Here is an 18,538-nt window from a genome sequence, read left to right as displayed (position 1 = left end):
ATCAGGGATGGGGATACCTCCAGGAGTTCTTTTATTATATAAGATCATTTTACTAATCCTGGGTGTTGTTTTCACATATGAAGTTGAGTATTGTTCTTTCAAGGTACATAAAGGATTTTGTTATAATTTTAATGGGGATTACATTGAGGCTATAGCCTGCTGTTGGTAGGATGATCATTTTCACTATAGTCAGCAGAGTTAGCGCTACCAAACCATGAACATGGGAGCTCTTTCTGTCTTCAGATATCTTCTTTAATTTCCTTCTTCAAAGACTTAAAGAATTTGTCATAAAGGGTTTTCGTTTCCTTAGTTAGTGTTTCCCCAAGATAGTTATATTATTTGTTTCTATTGTGAAGAGTATTGCTTCCCTTATTTCTTTCTCAACCCATTTGCCATTTGTATATTGAAAAGCTACTAATTGTTTTTTAATTAATCTTGTATCTAAACACTTTACTGACAATGTTTTTTAGTTATACAGATTCACTGGCAGTATTTTGGGGCTGCTTATGTATACTGTCATCTCTTGTTAATAGCTATACTGTGACTTCTTTCTTTTTAATTTATATACATTTAATCTCATTTAGCTGTCTTATTGTTCTAGCTAAAACCTCAAGTACTATATTGAATAAATATGGAGACAGTAGTCAGCTTTGTCTTGTTCCTGATTACAGTGGAATTGCTTTGAGTTTCTTTCTCCACTTAATTGGATCTTAGCTATAGGCATGCTGTAAATTGCTTTTTCTATTTTTAAGTATGCTCCCTATATCTGTGATCTCTCCAAGACATTTATCATGAACGGTGTTAGATGTTATCAAGGTCTTTTTCATTATATAATGAGATGATCATGTGTTCTTTTTCTTTCAGTTTGTTTATATGGTGAATTACATTGACATCATTCCATATATGGAACCATCCCTGCATCTCTGGCATGAATTGAACTTGATCATGGTGGGTAATCTTTTTGATGTGTTCTTGGATTCAGTTTGCCAGTATTGTATTGATTATTTTTGCTTAAATGATTATGAGGAAAATTGGTCTGCAATTTTATTTCTTGGTTGAATCATTGTGTGGTTTGGTTTTCATGGTGACTGTGTCCTCATAAAATGAATTTGACAATATTCTCTTTCTATTTTGTGGAATAATTTAAGGCATGCTGATATTAGCTCTTCTTTGAATTCTGAGCTAACACTGTCTGGCCCTGGGCTTTGTTTGTTGGGAGATTTTAATGACTGATTCTATTTCCTTGGGGGTTATAGGTCTATATAAATTGTCTGTCTTTACTTGATTAAATTTTGGTTAAGTTGTATCTATAAAAAAATAGTCCCTTTCTTAAGAATTTCCAATTTTATGAAGTAAAGTTTTTGAAGTATGTCTTAATGATTCTTTGGCTTTTCTCAGTGTTTGTTTTTATGTACACTTCTTAATTTATAATTTTTAATCTCTAATAGTTAATTAGGATATTTTCTAACTTTTAGTTATTTTATATAAGGATTTTTATACCTTGGTGATATTCTCAAGGAACAAACTCATTGTTTCATTGATTCTTTGCATTGTTCTCTTTGTTTCTATATAATTGATTTCAGCCCTCACTTTGATTATTTCCTGCCATCTATTCCTCTTGGGTGTCCTTGTTTCTTTTTTTCTGAAGCTTTCAGGTGTGCTGCTAAGTTGCGAGTATGAGATCTCTGCAATTTCTTCATGTAGGCACTAAGTGCATGAACTTTACTCTCAGCACACCTTTCAAGTGTCTCATAAGTTTGGATTATTACAGGGTGTTTAATTTTTGGGGGTAGGAATTTTGGGGGTATAAATCTCCTTGAATTCTAGGAAGTCTTTAATTTCTTAATTCCTGTCTTGACCCAGTAGTCATTCAATGGGGGAGTTGTTCATTTTCTATGAGTTTTTTTGCATATTATATACAAAAATTAAAGATATGTATATAAATTATATATATACTTAAAATTATGTATTTAATTTTGGTATAACATATATATATATATATGAATTTCATCTATTTCATTTTGGTAGAGCAATAATAAAACAAAAGGAGATCAGGGGAATACAAGTTGTAAAGGAAGAATTTAAGCTTTCACTATTTTTAGATGATATGATAGTATACACATGTGGCCCCAAATATTCTACCAGGGAACTCCTTCAGCTATTAAACACCTTCATTAATGTTCCAGGATACTGGATTAACTCAAAAAATCAGTAACACTCCTGTGTACAAATGGTAAATGGGCTGAGAAACACCACCCTTTACAATAGCCACAAATAATAAAAGATATCTTGGAGTAACTCCAATCAAACAAGTGAAAGACCTGTATGACAAGAACTTTTAGTCTTCCAAGAAAGAAATCAAAGAGGTTTATCACAAAATGGAAAGACTTCCCATGCTCTTGAATAAGCCAAGTAAAAATGGCAATCCTACCAAGTACAACCCACAGAATCAATGGAATCCTCATAAAAATCTCAACACAATTCTTCACAGGCCTCAAAAGAACAATACTCAACTTCACATGGAAAAAAAAAAACAAGATAGTCAAGATAATCCTGTACAAAAAAGGAAATTCTGGAGGCATTACAATCCCTGACATAAAGCTCTAATATAGAGATATAGTAGTAAAACAGTTTGGTATTGGCATAAAAAATACATGAATCATTAGAATTGAACTGAAAACCCAGATTAATCTATACACTTATAAGCACCTGATTTTTGACAAAGAAGCCAAAAGTGTACTATGAAGAAAAGAAAGCATCTTTAACAAATGGTGCTTGTATAACTGGATGTTGATGTGTAGAAAAATGCAAATAGATTTGGTATAGGAGGTCCTTCTGCATTTGTGTTGATTTCATTGGTTGAATAAAGAAGCTGCCTGGGCCTTTTGATAGGGCAGCCCTTAGGTGGTGGAGTAGACAGAACAGAATTCTGGGAGGAAGAAGATAGGCAGAGAGCCGCCTACTGTGAAGCAGCCAGGTCAGACATGCTGAATCTTTTTTCAGTAAGCCATGGCTTCATGGTGACATACAGATTATTAGAAATGGGTTGAATCAAGATGTGAGAGTTAACCAATAAGAGGGTAGAGCTAATGGGCCAGGCAGCAATTTAATTAATACCTCTGTGAGGTCATTTCAGGGGTTAGCTAGTCGGCCACCGGGAACGCAGCCCACTCTCTTACAACATAGATCCATATCTACTCCCAAGAACAAAACTCAAGTCCAAATGGATCAGAGACCTCAAAGTAATGCCAGTAACACTGAACGTCATTGAAGAGAAAGGAGGATGCAGCCTTGAATGCATGGGCACATGTAGTAAAACCCCACTTATTTGTTCCTGGCTGCTCAGACATAAAATAATCAGAAGAAACTGTATTAATTAAATCACTAATTTGCCTATTAGCTCTAACTTCTTATTGACTAGCTCTTATATCTTAATTTAACCCATTTCTATTAGTATGTGTATTGCCACGTGGCTGTGGCTTACTGGCAAGATTCCAGCATGTCTGTTCTCAGCAGTAGCTACATTCAGTTTTGTTTTTCACTCCTCCCTCTATTCTGACCTGCGCAAGCCCATATTTCTTATTCATTAATTAATAAAAGCAACACATACACAGAATGACTTCCTATATCATCTCCCCTTTTCTGTTTAAATAAAAGGAAAGTTTTAATTTTAACATAATAAAATTACATACAGCAAAACAAGTATCAAGTAAGAATTATAGTTACAATATTTATATCTACTTTATCTTTTGTCATAACTAATGAAAACTATAACTATCTATCTATTCTTCAGCTCCATGAAAGACTCCAGAAAAATATAATATTACCTAAGTAAATAGGAAGTGTATTGTAAGCAACTTTCAAAACTCTAGAAATGACAGAGAGATCTCACTGCCTGGAGAGTCACCCAAAGTTCTTCTGTAATATCAGGTCATCTATTTTCAGCCTATTGGCCCAAAGTTTCCAGCAGACTTTTCAATGAAGAAGAAAATTTGAAGATTTGTATTTACTTATAATGGCAAAGTCCATCAGTTGCTTTCTTCTGTGTCCTGTAGAATGTTTGTCAAACTGTTTCATGAAGCAGGAACCCCAAAGGACCATCTCTCTTTTAGGCAATTTCAGCAGTCTTTTCTCTGTGGGTTCTGTATGTCCAGTTCATACAGACTAGCATCAAGCAGTCTAGGCAAGTGCAGTTTCTTGCCCAAATGGCTAACCAATGCTATAAAGAGCCTCTTCAGTGTCCATCATCCTCTTGAATTGGATTGGTGCTGCCAAGAACAGGTGTGTCTCGTAGTTATGAAAAGTCCTATCTTCTTAAAACATTTTAAATGCCATATTCTGAAGGCCTCTGAAAGATTTGAAGAATACCTATCTAATTGAAATATATATATATATATATCTTAAGTAACATGACTACAAGGTTGACTATCATAGATGACTATTAACCTATATTTCTTAATTATCCATTACATTCTTAAATGAGCTGTACAAACACAATACCTTAATCAAGAGCAGAAATACACATAAAACAAAATTGATATTAAATTTGTATCAGTAAACCAAGATCCATATCAATGCAAAGTATCCATCTCTATAGCATATCCCCCTTTAAATATAAGTAAACATTTATAAAAATTATTTAGGGAATTTGGGTGTAGTTCTCTCCAAACTGCTTCCTGCTTTTTGATGGATAAAGTAAATTTTGGGGGTGTTTATGCAATCTTTTGGGGTTTTTGGTTCATTAAACCACATTAATCTGGAAGGATTCCACAAGTTCTTATCATCTGTGGAAACAAAAGAAGAACCTCTTTTCCAAATCAAATCATCCTTAGACTCAAATTTTAAACACAAGATATCTTTAAAATATATAGGTTGGTTTAGCTTAGCAGTCCACACAATGACATATCTCTCTGTACTTAGCTCCTTCATAGTCAAAATATTCAAAGAAAACATAATAATATATATAATCCAGACTCTCTGTGTATATTCTTTTTTTTAACGTGGCTTATTTTTCTTACTCTATTACTTTTCTACAAGTTTAATATTTATTTTATTATCTTTACTCCTTTAATCTATGACTGTCTGTACTCTTTTATATTACATTTACAGTCTCTTTACTCTTTTTCTTTTCTCTCCCATGCCTATGCACATTTTTTAAACATACCATGTCTCATTTAGAAGTCTTTTATGTCTAAATCTGTCCTATTGTGCATTTGAAGTTCTCTTTTGTCCCAGAGGGCTTCTTAAAATGTTAAGTGCCTAAATGTCTTTACTAAGTCTAAGGTTGCTTTGCCTTTTGGCTCTGTGGAATCCAACATGGTGAGGCAGAGGCCTGTTTAGAACAGGCCATGCTCACAGCCCCATTTTCGGGCACATGGAGGGTCTATGTTTCAATTAACATAATTAATGTTAATTTAGTTAATTAACAAGTTCTAGCACTCTGCTCACAAACCCATTTAAATGCTCTGCAGCAGGACCTTTCAAAAGAGTCAGAGCCATTTATGCTCATGAAACAGGAAGCTGCTGTTTTGAAACCACATGGTTTTTTTTTTTCTGCTACCATTGAATCAGGAAGACCTCTCTTAAAGAAATTATGCCTCTGCTTGCTTCTAGCGAACAGAGGCCACCCAAGAAACTGCTGCCACCAAAAAGCAATGCTTAACTCTGTTCTAGAATTCCTTTTTAAGTGTTCTCAGGTTTTATGTGGATTTAACTGGCACATGTTGAAGCACCAATTTGTAGTAGTGGCCTACTTGTTCATTCCAGGGTGCTTAGGCCTGAAATAATCACTCACAAGCTCTGTTAATTAAATTACTGCTTGACCTATTAACTCTAACTTCATATTGGCTAGATCTTACATCTTAATTTAACCCGTTTCTAGTAATGTGTATTGCCACATGGTTGTGGCTTACCAGCAAGCTTCTGACATGTCTGTTGCTGGTGTCAGCTACATAATGTCTCTTGACTCCACCTTATTTTCCAAGCATTCAGTTTAGTTTTCCCTGCCTACCTCTATTCTGCCCTGTACAGGTCCACACAGATTTTTTTTATTCATTAACCAATAAAAGCAACACATATACACAAGGACTTCCTACATCAGGCACAGGAGACCACTTTCTAAATATAACACCAGTAGCATAAACACTGAGAACAACAATAAATAAATAAATGGGAACTCCTGAAACTAAGAAGCTTCTGTAACACAAAGATCACAGTCAATAGACAAGACAGCAGCCTACAAATTGGGAAAATATCTTCACCAACCCCACATCTAACAGAGGACTGATCTCCAAAATATAATAGAATTCAAGAAACTAAGCACCAAAATACCAAATAATCCAATTAAAAAATGGGGTACAGATCTAAATAGAGAATTCTCAACAAAAGAAACTCAAATGGGTGAGAGGCTTTTAACAAGTTACTCAACATTCTTAGTCATCAGGGAAATGCAAATCAAAACAACTCTGAGATACCAACTTATACCTCTCATAAAGGTTAAGATAAAAAAAAAACATTGATGACAGGTTATGCTAGAGAGAATGTGTGGTAAAGAGAACACTCCTCCACTGCTGGTAGGAGTGCAAACTTGTACAACCACTTTGTAAATCAGTATGGCAGTTCAGAAAACTGGGAATCAACCTACCTCAAGACTCAGAAATAATGCTCTTGAGGCATATACTCAAAGGATATACATTCATAGCACTAGAACATTTGCTCAACTATGTTCATAGTAGCACTATTTGTAATGGCCATAACCGGAATACAACCTAGATGCCTTCAACCAGAGAATGGATAAAGAAAATATAGTACATTTACACAATGGATTATTACTCCATGGGAAGGGAGGGCAATGACATCATGAAATTTTCAGGCAAATGGATGGAACAAGAAAAAAAATCATCCTGAGTGAGGTAACCCAGACCAAGAAAGAAAAATATGGCATGTATTCACTCATAAGTAGATATTACACATAAAGAAAGCAAAGGCTACCTAGGGTACAATATACAGCCTCAAAGAAGCTACGTAACAAGGAGGACCTAAAGAGGGACATATATGGATTACTGTATGAAGGGGAAGTAGATATGATCTCCTAAATATAACATGAGGAGGAGTAAAAGGGAGGGAATGGAGGATGAGAACATTATTGAACAGAATTGGCTGAGTTGGGTAAGGGACAGAGAGGGAGAACAATGACAGAGGGAGCCATTATAAGATTAGTGCAAAACCCCATGCTAGGGAAATTACCAGGAACCCACAAAGGTTGACACCAGCTAGCTAAAAGTCCTAGCAATAACGCAGAGGGTGCCTGAATCAGTCTTCTCCTGTGATGTGGGAGTGTCATATATCAATCTGTTGATTTCATTGGTTAAGCAATAAAGAAACTGCTTGGCTGGCCCTCATAGGTTAAAACATAGATGGGAGGAGTAAACAGAACAGAATGCTGGGAGGAAGAGGAAGTGAGCTCAGATTGACAGCTCTGCTCTCTGGAGCAGAGACGCCATGCTCCGCTCTCCCGGGCAGACGCGATTCAGCTCCCACCCAGGATGGACATAAGCTAGAATCTTCCCGGTAAGCACACCTTGGGGTGCAACACAGATGATTAGAAATGGGCTAAATTAATATGTGAGAATTAGCCTAGAAGAGGCTAGATAGAAATGGGCCAAGCAGTGTTTAAATGAATACAGTTTGTGTGTTGTTATTTCGGGCATAAGCTAGCAGGCAGCCGGGGTGCTGGGGATGCAGCCCCACCGCTCTTATTACTACACTCCTGCAATCAGATTAGTAACTACCCTAATTGTTACCATAGATTCTACATTCAGTCACTGATGGAAGCAGATGCAGAGATCCACAGACAAACACTGAGCCGAGCTCCTTTGTGTTTGATCAGTTGAAGACAGGGAGGAGGGATTATATGAGCAAGTGGGGGGCAGCATCATGATGGGGAAACCCATGGATACAGCTGACTCAAGCTAGTGGGAACTCATGGACTCAGGACTGAGTTGGTGAGCCTGCATGGGTCTGATATACACCCTCTGAATGTATGACAGTTGTGTAGCTTGGTCTATTTGTGGGAACCCGGGCAGTGGGACCAGGATTTATCCATGGTGCATGAAATGGCTTTTTTAAGTCTATTCTCATGGTTGGATAACTTGTTTAGCCTTGATGCAGTGGGGAGTGAGTTGATCCTACCTTAACTTGATATGCCAGACTTACTTGACTTCCCATATGAGGCTTTACCCTCTTCGAGGAGTGGATGGGGGTGATGGAATGTGTGTGGGGGAGAGCAGAAGTAAGGGAGAGGGAACTGCGGTTGGTATGTAAAATGAATTTTAAAAAGGGAGAAAACACTTTTATCCATTGAAAAAAACAACAATGAAATCTTAAAGTCTGTTAAAATTCAGTCTCTTTAAAAATATTCCAAGTTGCTCTAAAAATCCAGTATCCTAACTGAGGGATCCTTTAAAATTTAAAATAACTTACATATTTCTTATTTTACAAGGTAAGATCCAGGACACTAATGCAATCAGATTCAAGCAAATTCTAAACATGTAAATAGCTCAGTTCCTGTTATCTGAGACCTGCTTACATTCCTCTGGGCTCTATGAGGCTTGGGCAACTCTACTTCTTATGCTTTTTCATGGAGCACACAATTCTTGTTTCCTCAGCTTATGCCAGTTCCAAAGGCTAACATTGTCTTGGAAAGCATCCAATATTCCTGACCTCTCTAATATAATGGCACTACCACTGAAACTACAGTTTCACTAATAACCATTCCTGGGTTCTCTTCAGTGACTGTGGTCCTCTCTTATGGTGGTAAACCTCTATGATCAGTTCAAATCTTGTGGCCTCACTACAAATTGAGACTACACCTTCCCAAATGGCATCATAGACTCTTCAAGGAGTCAAAACTTGCTATGTGGCACCAACCCTCCACTTCTCCTCATCACCCTTTTAATACTGAGGTATCCTTTGTAACTGAGGATAAGCCATCCCATCACCAGTGTTTTCTGTTGACCTCTCATACCAATGCTGGTTGCTCTCCATGACTTCTTCATCTCTGAATCTGTCATGATAGCAAAATGGTAGCACATAGAAGACTCTTATCCAATTATCAGGATCAGTCAAAATTTTAAGATATAGTTTCTTTCTTCTCTGAATGAATGATTCTGTGTGCTGAGTCCGAGGAAATACTTCCCAGAAGATTTTGTCCATTAAGGCTGTTCTCATGTTAATAATAGGCAATTTTCAGCTGCAGTTACCCAGCATTAATTTTACAGTAAAACAAAATTTCACTGCAGTGGTGCTGATCTCTCATTAGTCATAGTTTTTTATTCATAACTAGCAAACTAGAAGTTATACAGCTACAACTCAAAATGTGTGAACAACACTGTTAGACTCTTTACGTCATTATCAAATTTCCCTCTGAAATTTCACAAGTCAGCTCTCCATTATCAGTGTGACTGTCATTATTGCTAATTTTCAAGATCTTAAAACCACTCACTAAGCTCCAAAATATCGATGACCTTTACAGCCCAACATTCCAAGTGCTTCCCTGTTCTCCCTACAACAACATGTCAGGTCTGTCACACAATGACCTCATTATCTTAATATCAATTTCTTTGTTTCCTTTCTGTTGCTATAAATAAACACTGAGACCAAAAGCAACTTGAAGTAAAAATCTTTATGTGATTTGCCCATCATGAACAATGCTTATTTTTAAAGGAAATACAAACTCAAGAATAGGCCATGTAGGAATGCTGATTTCTGGGTTGCTCACCATGTCTTACTAACATCTTTTTAATAGTACAACTTGGAAATAATTGTGCAGTGGTGGCTTCACTCACAGAAGACTGGTTGTTCTTACATCAGTCATCAAGAACATGCCCCATACATTTGGTTGCCAGCCAATTTCATGGAGAATTTTCTAAACTGACAATCCCTATCATGTTACTTCAATTTGATAACAGTGAAAACTTCAAACCATCACAGATAGTGTTTATTATTGATAATGTTGGGTATTTCTTGAAGGCAGCAAAAGGTAGGATTCTGATAGTGACTGCTATCAAGTCGACTTCATCCTACAGATATTGGTGTAGATGAAGATTTTTCTCCATCCCTCTGGTCCTGCTGTACCAGTTTCTCTCTTCATAGTGGGTTCCCACAGCCATTTATGAAATAACCACTCTGAGGCTTAATATTTGTTACAATTGTTTATACAATGGCTTAGGCTTCTTGCTGACTAGCTATCTCTCTTATAAATTAACATATTTCTATTAGTTTATATTTTACCCCAGGCATTGTGGGCTTGTGGATTGTTACATCATATCTTGCTTCCACAGCAGCTATATGGTGTTTCTCCAACTCAATTCTGCCTTCTGATGTGGGATTCTCCTCTGTATGCTGTATATATATTTTATTACCATTGGTTAGTAAAGAAGCTGCTTTGGCCTATGATAGGGCAGAACAGAGCTAGGTGGGAAAACTAAACTGAATGCTGGGAGAAAAAAGGTGGAGTCAGAGAGATGCCATGTACCCACCCAAAAAGCAAGAGGTAACAAGCTATGAGCCTAATGGTAAAATGCAAAATAATAGAAATGGGTTAATTTAAGATGTAAGAGTTACTTAATAAGAAGCCTGAGTTAGTAGGCTAAACAGTGTTGTAATTTATATAGTTTCTGTGTGATTATTTTAGCCTTGGGAGCTAGGGAGGAAAGAGCAGTCTCTGTTTATAGCCTTCTCTCTCCCTATCTTTGTTTTGATTTTCCACCTAAATATATTCTGCCTGGTCATTAGCTGAAGTATCTTTATTCATCAAACAACAAGATAAACACATAGTTACAACATACAAAAGGACATCCTACATTACAAAAAAGCTAATCAGCCATTTAAGGATACTCTAGGATATAAATCACATGATCATCTCATTGGATTCAGAAAAGACCTTTCACAACATCAAACACCTCTTCATTATAAAAGTCCTAGAGAGTCTAGGGATATAGGGGATATATATCAATACAATAAAAGCGATATACAATGATATCAGTATCATTCTATGCCATTGGGGTGGGGAGAAGGGGGGGACAATGGAATGAAGGGAGGGAGCAGGAATTGGGTTGGTATGTAAAATAAGATTGTTTTTAAAGATGAAAAAAAGAAAACCTGAAAGCCTTTCCACTAAAATTAGGAGCTAGATAAGAATGTCCATTTCACCATTCCTGTTAAATATAGTACTTGATATCTTAGGACATCACCCAATATCTTAGCTAGAAAAACAGACATATGAAAAAATATAGGGAGTATGAATAAGAAAAGAATTTAATCATTCTTTCTTGCAGATAATATGGTTTTATACATAAAAGACCCTAAAGACTCCACCAGAAAATTATAACTGGTGAACACCTTAAGCAAAGTAATGGGATACAAAATTAACAGACAAAAAAAAATAATTAGCCTTCCTCTGTACAATTGACAAATAAACCAAGGATGAAGTCAGGAAAATAAGCCAATTCACTGTGGTCTAAGAATAACTCCCAACAGGAAGCTAAAATACTTATAAAATAAAAATTTTAAAGTGCTGAAAAAATAAATTGAAGAAGACATCAGAAAATGGAAAAATCACCCATGCTCATGGATTGGAAAGATTAATATTATGAACAACGACCATCCTTTCAAAAGCAATCTATGGATGCAACGGAATTTCCATAAAATTCAAACAAAATTATCCACAGAAACTGTAGAAACAATCTTAAAATTCATATGGAAACACAAAACCCTATGGTGACACAAATATTTATGAATAGTCAAAGAACTGATGAATACATTACCGTCAATGATTTTAATTTATACAATAGAGTTATAATAATTAATGCATAATGGTGAGCACATAAAAATGAGAAACGTTCATCAATGGAAAAGAATTGAGGATATAGGTATATGTCATAAATCTATGGCCACCAAACCTTTTGGGGAACAAGCCAAACTATACATTGGGGAAGCAACAGCATCTTTAAACAATGCTACTGACAAAACTATTCAGTAAATTTAAAAGAGTGTTACTAGATCCATGCTTTTGTCCTGCTCCAAACTCAACTCCAAATGGATCAAGAAACTTAACACAAAATCTGATGTCCTGAATCTCATATGTTAGAAAGAACGAAATGTGTTTGAACTTATAGATGCAAAAATCATTTTGGAAAAAGAACCCAATTGACTTTAAAATGAACAGTTAATTAAATGGACCTCATGAAACCAAAACGTTTCTGTATATCAAATGACAACATAATTCAATAGAGGTGTTCAATTGAGGTTAAATTAAATCCTAATTCAATTGATTTCTGTATATCAAAGGGCATCATATTCCCACAGAATATGGAAACCCTGTACATCTGACAAAGCATTAGGTACCTGAATTTACAGAGTGCTCAATACACTAAACTCCAATAAAACAAACAACCAAATCGAAGAACATTGCACAGGTATGTATAGTTACCAAAAGATTAAATTCAAGTGCCTGAAAAATAATTTTTTTTTTAGTGTTGAATATTTTTAGCAGTTAAGGAAGCACAAATAAAAACTGCTTTGAAATTTTATGTCAGAATAGCCAAGATCAACATTACAAATAACAGCAAATGTTGGTGTGGATATAGGTATTGAGCAACACTGATGGTGGGAAGGAAAAGTGGTAAACCACTATGGGAGTTAGCATGAAGATTCCTCAAAACAACTGAAAACAGAGCTAAAGCATGGATCAACTATATCACTCTTTTTTTTTATTTTTCCATTCAAAAAATTTGCACTTCCTCCACTCCTCCCATTCCCCTCCAGCTTTCCCACTCCTCCTCCTCCCTCTCCCTCCCTCCTTAAGAGAGGGCAGGGAACCCTGACTTGTGGAAAGTCCAAGCCCCACCCCATTTAGTCCAAGGAAGCTTTGCATCCAAATAGACAAATAGACTAGGGTCCCAAAAAGCCAGTACATCCAGTAGATACAAGTCCCAGTGCCTTTATCAATGGCTTCTCAGTCAGCCCCCATTTTCAGCCACATTCATGAGAGTCTGGTTTGGTTGCATGCTCATTCAGTCCTGGTCCTGCTGGAGTTGCTGAGCTCCCATTAGAAAAGGCACACTGTCACAGTGGGTGGACCAACCCCTCACAGTCCAGACTTCCTTTGCTCATTTTCTCTTTCTTTCTTCTCTTTAACTGAACCTTGGGGGCTCAGTCCATTGCTCTGATGAGGGACTTTGTCTTTATCTCCATCCATCACCAGATGAAGACTCTATGGTGATTTTCGAGATAATCATCAATGTGATAGTTGGGGCAAGGCCAGTTCAGGCACCCTCTACTCTGTTGTTCAAGGACTTAGCTGGGGACATCCCGGTGGACACCTGGGATTCCCTCTAGATCCAAGTCTCTTGCCAACCCTAAATGGCTCCCTTAATGTAGATATCTTCTTCCCTGCTCCTATATCTGTCTTTCCTCCATCTCCACCCTCCCACTCCCCCAAGCACTCTCCAGGCTTTCCCTTTTCCCTTCTCTCTCCCCCTCTCCCCTTACCCTAACCCCACCCCACCCCCATGCTCCCAACTTTTGCCAGGCAATCTTGTTTGCTTCCAATTTCCAAGAGGATCTATAAATGTTTTTCTTTGGGTTGACCTTGCTATTTGACTTCTCTAGGCTTGTCAATTATAGACTTAATGTCCTTGGTTTATGGCTAGAGTCCACTAATGAGTGAGTACATTCCATATTCATTTTTTTGAGTCTGGGTTATCTCACTCAGGATAGTGTTTTCTATTTCCATCCATTTGCATGCAAAATTCAAAATGTCATTATTTTTGTTTACCTCTGAGTAGTACTCTAATGTGTATATGTTCCACACTTTCTTTATCCATTCTTCCATTGAGGGGCATCTAGGTTGTTTCCAGGATCTGACAATTACAAATAATGCTGCTATGAACATAGTTGAACAAATGCTTTTGTAGTATGATTGGGCATCTCTTGGATATATTCCCAAGAGTGATATTGCTGGATCCTGAAGTAGATTGATTCCTAATTTCCTGAGAAACCACCATGCTGATTTCCAAAGTGGTTGCACAAGATTGCATTCCCACCAGCAATGAATGAGTGTTCCTGTTGCCCCACATCCTTTCCATGATAGGCTAACATTGGTGTTTTTGATTTTAGCCATTCTGACAGGTGTAAAATGGTATCTCAAAGTTGTTGGAAGTGTACCCAAGTGATTTTTTTTATCTTATCACACAAATATTTGCTCTCTCATATTTCTTGCTGTCTATTGTCATTAGTAAAGAAATGGAGAGAGCTTAAATGTCCATCAACCGTTAAATTAATAATGAAAAGGTGTACATTTACACAGTGAAATATTATTCAGCTATTAATAGAAAATGGAATTACAAAATTTGGAGGTATATGGGAAATACTGGAAAATATCATTCTAAGTTAGGTAGCCTGAATGTAAAAAGATAAGCTTCACATATTTTCTCTCATTTCTAAATGTTATTTTTGCATTTTTGAATATATGTGCTCCATTTGGAAAAGCTATAGAAGTAAAAAATTTAGTGAGAGTTTATTGGGAGGAGGAGCCTTCAAGGGAGGGAAGAGTTATGAAAGGTTGAATGGAGAAAATGGAACAATCTGGGTTGAGTTGTAGTGTGAATAGGAAGACATGGAAGAGGAAGGAATATGAGAGACATGACTAACATTGCAGGAATTTGAATAAAATTAAAAATAAAAGCTTTTTGTAAACCTGCTACTTTAGAAGCTTTGTAGATTAAGTGTGTGTGTGTGTGTGTGTGTGTGTGTGTGTGTGTGCGCGCGCGCGCACGCGAGAAAGGAGTTCAACGAAGCAGTATAACAACAGGGGAACAATACTGAATCCAAGCATTTTTCTATTCTGGTCTATGAAAATCCCTGTACTAGGACTTAGTTACCTCTTTTTAAGATATTGGCTGTATTGGTTACTTTTCTATTGCTGTGATAAAACTTCCATATAAGGTAACTTATATGGAAGAATTTATTTGGGATTGTATTTCCAAAGATATAAGAAAAAAAGATGGCAGAGTGGAGTCAGACAGTTTGAAGAGGAAGCTGAGGGTTCAGATCTTGAACCATAAACAGGAAGCATAAGCAGCTAACTATGAATGGCATGGATCTTTAAAGTCACCAGGCATGCCCCTAATGATATATTCCCTCCAACATGGCCACAAATCATAAGCTTCCTCAAAGTATTTTATTTTTAACAACATTAAATTATTTTATTTAAAAAGTTCTCATAGAATGTAATCTTTACTTTTAAATTTATTCTCTCATATATTACGTCCTGACTTCAGTCTCTGCTTCCTCCCTCCCCCTACCTCTTCTTTCCTCCAGATCCACCTCCTATCCACATCCTCTCATAAAAGAGGATATCAACCAAATGTAGCATAATAAGCTATAATAAGACTAGGCACATATTCTCACATCAAGGCTGGATGAAACAAACCAGTAGGAGGAAAATGCTCTCAAAGGCAAGCAAAAGAGTCAGAGACACCCCACAGACACTGTCAGGTATCCCACAAGAACACCGAGCTACACAACCATAACATATATGCAAAGAACCTAGCTCAGACCCATACAGGTTCCCTGAAATTCGTGATCCCGCTTGAGTCTCAGTCAGTTGATTCTGGCCATTAATGGAGGAGTGTTCCCCTTGTTCAATATCCTTGCCACCATGAGTTGTCACTTGAATTTTTTTTTTTAATTTTTTTTTTATTGAGAAAAGGAGAAAAAAGAAAAAAAAAACAAGTTTCCACCTCCTCCCAGCCTCCCATTTCCCTCCTCCTCCTCCCGCCCTACGCCCCCTCCTCCCATCCTTCTCCCCCTCCCCCCACTCCTTTCCCCCTCCCTCTCCAGACCAAAGAGCAGTCAGGGTTTTCTGCCCTGTGGTAAGACCTAGGACCTCCCACCTCCGTCCATATCTAGGAAGGTGAACATCCAAACTGGCTGGGCTCCCACAAAGCCATCACATTACGTAGGATCAAACCTCCGTGCCATTGTCCTTTGAGTCTCATCAGCCCTCATAGTTCGCCATGTTCAGAGAGTCCAGTTTTATCCCATGCTTTTTCAGTCACAGTCCACCTGGTCTTGGTGAGCACTCAATAGATCAGCTCCACTGTCTCAGTGGGTGGGTGCCTCCCTCGTGGTCCCGACTTCTTTGCTCATGTTCTCCCTCCTTCTGCTCCTCATTGGGACTTTGGGAGCACAGTCCAGTGCTCCAGTGTGGGTCTCTGTCTCTATCTCCATCCATCACCAGATGAAGGTTCTATGATGATATGCAAGATATTCATCAGTATTGCTCAAGGATAGGGTCATTTCAGGTTCCCTATTCTCAACTGCCCAAGGAACTAACTGGGGACCTCAGCTTGGGCACCTGGGAGCCCCTCTAGGGTCAGGTCTCTTGCCAACCCTAAAGTGGTTCCCTTAACTAAGAATTGTGGTTCCATGCTCCCCTGTCCAACCTTCCTTTATCCCAATCCTCCTGCTTTCCCAAGGCCCGATCTCCTTCCCTTCTAACTTTTCTCTCCCCATCTCCCCTTACACCCAACCCACCCCACCCCATGATCCCAATTTTCTCCCTGGCAATTTTGTCTACTTCCCTTAGCCAAGAGGATAGCTATATGTTTTTCCTTGGGTTCCCCTTCTTACTTAGCTTCTTTAGATTCACCTATTGTAGACTCCGTGACCCTTATTTATGGCTAGAAACCAATTATGAGTGAGTACATCCCATGTTCATCTTTTTGGGTCTGGGATACCCCACTCAGGATAGTGTTTTCTATTTCCATCCATTTGCATGCAAAATTCGAGAAGTCATTGTTTTTTACCGCTGAGTAGTACTCTAATGTGTAGATATTCCATACTTTCTTCATCCATTCTTCCATTGAAGGGCATCTAGGTTGTTTCCACGTTCTGGCTATTACAAATAATACTGCTATGAACATAGTTGAACAAATGCTTTTGTCATATGATTGGGCATCTCTTGGGTATATTCCCAAGAGTGGTATTGCTGGGTCCAGGGGTAGGTTGATCCCGAATTTCCAAAGAAACTGAAACACTGACTTCCATAGTGGTTGCACAAGATTGCATTCCCACCAGCAATGGATGAGGGTACCCCTTCCTCCACAGCCTCTCCAGCAAAGGTTATCGTTGGTGTTTTTGACTTTAGCCATTCTCACAGGTGTAAGATGACATCTCAAAGTTGTTTTGATTTGCATTTCCCTGATTGCTAAGGAAGTTGAGCATGACTTTAAGTGTCTTTTGGCCATTTGAACTTCTTCTGTTGAGAATTCCCTGTTCAGATCAGTGCCCCATTTTTTAATTGGGTTAATTAGCATTTTAAAGTCTAGTTTCTTGAGTTCTCTATATATTTTGGAGATCAGACCTTTGTCTGTTGAGGGGTTGGTGAAGATCTTCTCCCAGTCAGTAGGTTGCCTTTGTGTCTTAGTGACAGTGTCCTTTGCTTTGCAGAAGCTTCTCAGTTTTAGTAGGTCCCATTTATTCAATGTTGCTCTTAATGTCTGTGCTTCTGGGGTTATACATAGGAAGCGATCTCCTGTGCCCATCTGTTGTAGGGTATTTCCCACTTTCTCTTCTATCCTTTTCAGTGTGTTCGGGCTGATATTGAGGTCTTTAATCCATTTGGACTTGAGTTTTGTGCACGGTGAAAGATGTGGGTCTATTTTCATTCTTCTACAGGTTGACATCCAGTTGTGCCAGCACCATTTGTTGAAGATGCTTTCTTTCTTCCATTGTATACTTTTAGCTCCTTTATCAAAAATGAGGTGTTCATAGGTTTGTGGGTTAAAATCCGGGTCTTCTATACGATTCCATTGGTCGATTTCTCTGTTTTTATGCCAGTACCACATTGTTTTCATTACTGTAGCTCTGTAATAGAGTTTGAAGTCAGGGATGGTAATGCCTCCAGAAGATCCTTTATTGTATAGGATTGTTTTGGCTATCCTGGGATTTTTGTTTTTCCATATAAAGTTGATTATTGTCCTCTCCAGATCTGTGAAGAATTTTGATGGGATCTTGATGGGGATTGCATTGAATCTATAAATTGCCTTAGGTAGAATTGCCACTTTTACTATGTTGATCCTCCCAATCCAAGAGCCCACTTGTGTTTTTGATCTTAGTCTTTCTGACAGGTGTTAGATGGAATTTCAAAGTTGTTTTGATTTGCATTTACCTGATCACTAAGGATGCTGAACATCTCTTTAAGAGTTTCCTTCCTTTACCCTGCTCTCCTGTATTCATTCCCCATTGAATTCTCCTATTATACTCTCCCTTTTATATCTTTATAACACTATATTTCCCATTCCTTAGGAGATGTCCCCGACCAACTACCTTAACTCTATGGGTTTTTAGATTGAAACACAAATATCTAAAGCTTAAAAGCTAACATCTACATATAAAAAACATGTAATATGTGATATTTGTCTTTTTTTAATTATTACAGATTTCTGTCTCTTCCCCGCCACCGCCTCCCATT

Source organism: Microtus oregoni, unplaced genomic scaffold, assembly GCF_018167655.1.
Source record: "Microtus oregoni isolate MIOR12 unplaced genomic scaffold, Mior012 000100F_ref0000014, whole genome shotgun sequence".
Taxonomy (NCBI): Eukaryota; Metazoa; Chordata; class Mammalia; order Rodentia; family Cricetidae; genus Microtus; species Microtus oregoni.
The sequence above is the reverse complement of the archived record's forward strand: the minus strand, read 5'-3'. Positions refer to the sequence as shown.